The following is an 8,098-nucleotide window of genomic DNA, read 5'->3' as shown; positions in this document are numbered from 1 at the left end:
TTGTGACTTATCTCTGAAATCTATGTAATATAGGATCTTGACAAATCTCAAGACGTACCTAGAAGCTAAAATGTCCACCAACAGATTGTTTAAATGTCCTATACAAGCGTCTCCACCTAATCAGGGCAATCGCTTCACAGTTACTAATGGTGTTTGTAGCAGCCTTCCTGAACTCCCTGCAGAAGCATCATATCCTAGACATAGCGATATAAGTGGGAAATATACAGTTAGCAGAGTAGAAAACATACTGATGTCCGATGTGCTGAGTCCAAGTATATCAGTTAAAGTTAAAATGTGGGAAAGATGCTGTCGGTGGAGACAATTTAATTCCTAAAGTAGCTTCTGCCAGTAGGTCAAATGCCGTTATATGCCTCAAGATTTAAATGTTTTGTACGGTTTTTATTAATGACTACGAACAGTCAGTATTTAAGGCGTTATCAGTAAAACTATTCTAGTCAAACGTTTTATTGCTGTAAAGATAACGGACTTAAACTGTTGTCACCGGGCTTGGAACTGCATGCACTCACCGTTTTTAATCTGGAAACGTCTGCTTGTTATATCTACCACCTGTCATAAATTAACTTTTATATAATACTAACTGTTTCCCGCGGCTTCGCACGCTTTACGTAAGCCTTGGCCATGTATTTGCACTTCTGGTTCAAGTGCATTATATTTAAACACCGATGTAGAGTTTGTCTTGTTGTCACGATCAAAACATCTGTGTGTGCTTATTATATAGCCATTATACACGTACATTTATTTTATTATAAAGCGGTCTAACAGTCAAGCTTTAAGTTCAACCATATATTTATCATAAAGACAAACATATATTAATAGTTAAGTGCCTTCAAATAGTCTTTGGCAAATTAATATAAGCAACTGTCTCGTAATTGCAGTTTATAATGTGCAGGCGCTTTGAAAACTTTTATATTTTGCAGCGCCACCTCGTGGTGAGTTTTATAAATGAGTATAGCATATACACCTTCTCCGTCGAAAAGTACATATACATTCAAATGTTCATAATGATCGGTCAAATAGTGTACGATGCCATAAAGGACAAACACACAAACATTCATTTATATATAGATATAGATTAGTAGGCAGATCACATGGGCGCAATTCCAAGGATTCAAAAGTCTTATGGCCATATAACGGTCTTCATTCTTAGATTGTTACTTATATTTTACCCTACTATGTTGCAGATTATCGCTGATTATGATAGGGACAACATAGTTTTGTACACGTGATTAACTGAAACAAATCAACGAACTCAAATGGAAATCAATGAGTGATACGGCCAAACGTTTTGAATTGATTTAGTCACAAGCATAATTTACACACTCTTATAGCAAAGATTTAATTAAAATACTAACATTTCCTCTACCGATTTTCAATAAGTATACGCAGTATTTATTACATATTTTATTTCTGACTGTTCTAAAAATGGTTAAAAATCCCATAACAATAAGAGTGGAGCTAGATATTGAGTTAAGCTATCACACCCTAGAGGTTTTCCGTTTGATTTTACACCTTACTAATGAAAAACCTGCACTGTATTCCTTACGCCGCGGTGCAATGCCAAAGAAATTATGTAATAACTGAGTAATTGTGTGGACCATCATTAAGAATGTAAGAGGAGTGTAAGGATTGCATCTGAAATAAACGTCCAAGTAGATTGTAAAATGGTCCAAGATGCTGATAAATTTGGAGTCCCTCTAAACAAGTATTTCACTACTATTGCTAAGGAAACAAAGAGTAATATTAAAGATACATTTCCAACAGAACCATGCACATCAAAAGCATCAAAAATATAATATACTTTTTCATATCCCAAACTAATAAATACACATTTTAAAACTTGGTAAGGACGTAAAATAAATAACTTCCTCTAGTCGCGATGGCATATAATTTAATATCTTAAAACTCTAAATAAATTAACACTGCACTATACATTTTCCAACTAGGTTAAAATGTGTATAAAAAAATTAGTATACAGGGCTTCAGCCAACAGCTATTGATTACTATTATTTCCTCCTGCCTTTGGGGCATATAAAAGCTGATAAGATATTATATGCTCATCAGTATAACTACAGTCGTAGGAACTATTGCTGATAAAAGCTTAAGAAAGGAAATAGTTTGAATGAATTCCCTCCATGGATTGCTTGAGAACATCGTTGTTATTTTGGCTAACAAGATCAAGGTCTCATCCATGGGATGATTGCTGCTTTTACTGAATATAAGAAATAGTAAAGACGATTTATTTATCCGTCATTCCACATTTGGACTTATTCACCAGCTTGAATGACTAGATTCAACAAAGTTATAAAAGATAACTGGGTGTATAGAGGAACAAAATAAGATAAGGAATTAGATCGAATAGAACTACCGCATGTTTACGTACAACAAATACAATTTCATATATAAATATACTAACCATAACGTTGATATTGCATGAGCGACACCCTGGCGTTTCTTCCCTAAACAGGTAAATTAGCGTCTTGGTTCTACGAGTCGAATATAATGTTCCTTAGGTAATTTAGATAAGTCAAGAGTGTAGAAGAAAGCTTAGATATTTTAACACATACATGTGTAATAATTATTTTTTTTTTTAAATGAGTGTATTAATTTAGACTCTATGATTAGTACGTTTTTAATCGTATAATAAAGTAAAATATGGAACTGTTAGTGAAAAAATGAGAAGAGAAGAAAATTAAATAGCTTTATAGTTTTGAAAAAGGGCTTAGATTATACTGTGAAGGTGAAAACTTACATAAGCTATTGGACATCAATAACAACTTGATCTATTGGATGAAGAATTAAATGACATTAAATGGAAGAATTAGAGTTTAATTCAGTTGGAATAAAAGAAAGATTCGTAGAATTTACGTCGTATCTGCAAAATACGTTGACTGGTAGATACCTAAAGTGACAAGAAAGATGAATGTGTTTATGACCTAGGTAAAGCAGCCTATTTGACCACTGGCTAGAAAAAGTAATAATTTATTCAGGGAAATTACGTAGCTTTAAAAACGTCAATTCAAAGAGTACTTTCCGTTCTAAGATTAATCATATTTTTTACGATTAATCACGCGGAGGAAATTCAGATTTTGTACAGAAACAAATCGCCCGAAGAGATGACATTTGGACTTGGTTATCATCCGTCATTCTCTTGTCAAGGACCTGCTTCCCTCTTTTAATATTTTTCTTAACATTAAGATAACTCGTCATCCGTCATTTTGATATTCCGTATTTCTTTGTCCTGTTGAAAGGAAAATATGACATCGTGACTATTTTATCAGAGTAGGCAGAGGAAATAAACTGGTACCTTTGTACTGTTCTTAACAATGAAAGAGATCAGGTGAAATATATCAATTGTTTTTTGCGGGAGTCGTCACAGTTTTTTGAATTTGTAAATTGTTATTGTTAAAGAGAATTCCGAAAAATTTAACAATTCATAAAACTGAAATAACGCAAAGCTCAAGAAATTGAAACAAATACTACTTGAAATATTTTTGGTTAGTTTAAAAATAAAATACGCAATTTTACGTAGTAAAGACATTTTTTATGAAATGTAATAGTAGTTTCTTGTTAGAATAATTATATTTAAAATATTTAAAAGTTTTATTTATAATTTTCCAATATTTTGTTGATATAAATATTATATTAAATACGGTATACTGTGAGGAATGTTTTACAATATACTGTATGTGTGTGTTTAAGGTTATTTCTATAAAGATAGAACACAGAATTTACATACCTTTGGTTAATCTGTACGGAGAACTTCACAAAATTGCAACGCAATGATTTCAACAGAATGATTAATAAGTATTGATAAAATTGAAACATAATTCATAATAGGTATTGTCAAAAAGTAAGTGTTTTCTTTGAATATTGCCGTTGAGCAGGTTGAAAGACACGAGGGCTGGATCCACCAAGTGTCGATATTTCTAAGGTTAGTTGGCACCAAGTCAACACTCTCCCTACTAGAGTCTGCCATACTGTCACCTGCCACTTCACCAGTCCCCCTGCTCTCATCCACCACGATGAGAGCTTTAGAGCAGCTCACTAAAGCCAATGGCTGAAATACAGGATCTTTGACGATGCCTATGAGTAAATATTTTCTGGGAGTAAGAAATCTATCGAATAAATTGTTGAAGAAAAGATAACACTTCTCATTGTTAGTTTTGATATTTAATTCAATAATAGCCTATTTATTCAAGATTAGATGACTTAAAGATCTGTGTGTCACTGTTCTTATAGAGGTTGACTTTGAAGTTGACTGTTACGTCTCTAATCCTTCACCTACATATCGATAGTACATATTGACTAACACAATTTTAAGTCAATCAATTTTGGGTTTAAAAAATATTTTTCATGTTCAATTAATACAGTTCAATAACTTTAATTTTACTACATACAGAAAAAGTATGAAAATATTTTGTTACTCCACGAGATGTAACAGTATTTTAAGAAAGTTATACCAATTTTTAATCAGGCCCAAATTAAAATTGCTGAAGACAAAAATGTGAAATTTTTACTGTAGACATGTGAGTTATAACTTCATGACGTTTTTAGTTTATTTATGATTTTTTCATCTAAGATGTAAGAAAATCAAATTTTTTAAATATCTCTCAATACGATATTTTTAAATCGTAAACCGTATTTAAAAAAAAATCTTCAGCCGTTTTAATTTCGGACTGTTTACAATAGGCCTACATTTCCTGATTTCAACGCCTAAAATTTCATGTGTATAGTTTTTTTTGCATTCAGGGAAGATATAACAATATGAAAGATTTATTTTTTCTCCTTTGTTACAAATAAAAATTAGATGCAATATTTATTAAAATATTACAATACATTATAGCAAAATCAAGATATCTTAAGGAGCTATAAATTTAATGTAAACACATTTTCCAAATCCATATTTGATGGCACAACCACTAGCACCGAGAAAAAACAGTAGTAATGACCTACTTCACATGTTGAACCTTATTAATCTATTGATGATTCTGTTCCGACTAGAATTAAAGTTACAATTGTATTTCTGGATTTGTCTAAAAAGTTTACGTCAACCTCATCTCAATCTACGAAATCTATTTAAGGTACTGAAATTATGTCTGGTGTGAAAACTGTACATTCTGCTGTGAGCAACCAGCGATTCTTTAGAACTGAGACTTAAAGGCTCCATTTATGCTTTGGCATATCAGGTTTTATCAATATTATTCGTTTAAAATTGTACTAACTTGCGTAGACTGTTCCGACTGCAGATGAATCCATTAGATGAAGAAAAGTAGACGTCACAATTTCAACATCAATATAACGAATAACTTGTTTTATTTCAAGATGATCAATGCTTGTCTTAGGTCAACATTAGTATTTGATAAAACCGCCACGTAGTAAACCCAAATGCATGGTCCCAAAGAGTACGTTGTTAGCCTGGTAACAGTTAAAACTGCATCAGATTAACACCCTTCTCCTTATAAATAAATTACCAGCAGCAAATGACATCATTTCCACTTGCCTGCTATTGTGCGTGCACAATGCGCTGTCCAGTGCGTCTGTGCTGAGCAGCGGCGCTGATTTTTGTGGTTCTCCTATGATTTTTGATGATTATAAAGTATTTTGTTTAATTATTTGGCATTAAACCTTTCTTTACTAAAATATGCCTATGGCATATTCATCGTCATGATTGTTGATTTGTTAATGTATGATCATGCTTAACCCTATGACTATGGTTTTTGATCCCTGGAGGAGGGATACTTATTCTTGAAACGTTGTTGTTCAGGTATTTTTTAAGAACTAACAATATAGCCGAACAAACAGCTAACAATACCTGATAGCCAAACTGCTACTATTTTCAAAATCCCATTTTCAATATTTAACTGTAAACAAAGAAGACTAAAAATAGCATCATTAAAAACAGGTTGCAATTTATTATCATTGTAAAAGTTTTTATGAAGTGTACTCTGAGTATACATCATATCTAGTTTTGGAAGAGTATAAGTATTCATGGATTGGATGGGTTGAATTTTCAGGATCGTCCTGGCATTGATTCTTTAAACATTTTCAGGATGATTCTTTTGCAATAAAATTATTTTAGTTGACCAATTTATTCATAGTAAATGTTAACAAGTCCTACTTTCCATGTTAGATTTTTCGAATGCAAAATGCTTATGAAGTGAATTTGATTAAATTAAATTTGATTAAATAATCAAAGAAAGATGGGGAAAGAACCGTAAATTCAATATATCACTTATAAGGAGGAAAATACCTCAATATATAGAGTTTCTAATTTTCCTTACCATACACTTACCACGATGTATATTTAATCAAAAATGCATTAAAACATATGTAACCATAACAGTAAAGATATTATTGTTTTGAGGAAAGCTAAGGAAACCTTACGTAACCTAACTAGATGAGTACCAGGTGTGTACTCAGTTCCACACTACCGGAGGCTTTTAAATAGCATCATTTACAATGTTTTGGAATGCAAAACACGAGGCAAAGAAACCATCGAATATCTTATTTTTACATCAAAATTATACCTTCTTATATTTTTTTATTACCAATCGTTACCGCTAAAACATATTTTTGAGAAGGTTTAATGTATCCACATGTTCATAATGTTTTATTAGTTAAATATGATTATGTCTTAACTATACTGAGAAAGGGTTTTTATATACTTTACTTTCCAGTATTACACTTCCTCCTCGTTGTCATAGTGATAAGCTCATCATCATCGTCGAAGGTCAAGATCAAAATTATTATTTATGTGGTGTCGTTTTCATGTGCAGTTTCTTTGTGCCATTTCCATGTCTTAGCCCACCGGCCTCGGTGAGGATATTATCTGAGTGAGGGGGAGCGTCAACACAAATTCAAGGGGACGACAAAGACAACAAACATTTCAGTCACATTAAATATTGTAATCTGATTTTCTTTACTGTGCGATTTATTGCTACCTTTTACTAATTGCTAAAAAAGCATATGTTAAACAATAAATTAGAATCTCTTTAACGAAATTCGAGCCTGGCCCACAGTAAACCCGGGGCTATATGCACAGTTCTTAGAAAAGTATCAAATCTATATTGTCTTTGATGCTTTCATACGTGTAGTAACTGTTTATTTCATTTAAGGAAGATTAAATATATGCACTATCAAAACTAATATGTGTGAAATTTAAATACATGTAAATTTATGGAAGTTATACGTAGGGCGTAAATGCAGTTTTGAATTATGCTATTTAATTTTAATTAATATTTCCTAATCGACCCATCTTTATTAAATCCTCGGGAATTTTGCATTCCAGGTTTTAACTTTATTTTTCCTTTGAAATATCCTTCAAATAAATTATCTAAGCATGCTTCACGTGTGGTTAGATCTAAAAGTAAGTGGATTAAACAAATTTCATTTTTCTCGTTTTTTCTCATTTTCTCTTTTGAAACCTGTTTACTTCCAAAATATTGGAAGTATGAACCTCACATAAGTTGAAGTGTTATGCCATGAGTGGGAGGAGGGGTGGTAAAGTGGGAATTTGTGGACTTGTGATTTACTGAACTAGAGGCCGGAGATATTTTAACAAATTGGTCACCGCCTGCTAGTAATAGTCCTGAGCCCCTCAGCCACCTCGGATGTCACGTGTCTCAAGATCGTCATCTTATTTCACAATATTGTAGCAATGTTAAAGGTTGCTTATTAATTATCAGCAGATTCTTGTGAGTCTCAGGCTAATTAATTCAATAAGAATAGTACTTTTTTTGTATTGTTAATATACTAGACCATTACTCAGCGCAAAGAATTCTTCAGGCTTAAAGGTTTCCCATTGCGGTATTGAAAAACTATGTTATTAGCCACTTGATCGCCTACGATCATTATAATTGCTATTCAGTCTAGTGTACACCCTTACACAGATAGAAATACAAACGATCTATTGCCGACGCTATTCGAAGATTTTAGCCGAAACAATAAAAATATTGATTATTTAGTCTACTGTCACTTCCGAATTTTTGAAAGATTTCTAATCGATATGTGGACTTTCATGGGATTACTTTTCAGAGAACCATTGATTGCATTTATGATTGACAAATCCGCCTAAACC

Source organism: Homalodisca vitripennis, chromosome X (assembly GCF_021130785.1).
Source record: "Homalodisca vitripennis isolate AUS2020 chromosome X, UT_GWSS_2.1, whole genome shotgun sequence".
Lineage (NCBI taxonomy): Eukaryota > Metazoa > Arthropoda > Insecta > Hemiptera > Cicadellidae > Homalodisca > Homalodisca vitripennis.
This window is presented reverse-complemented; position numbering follows the sequence as displayed.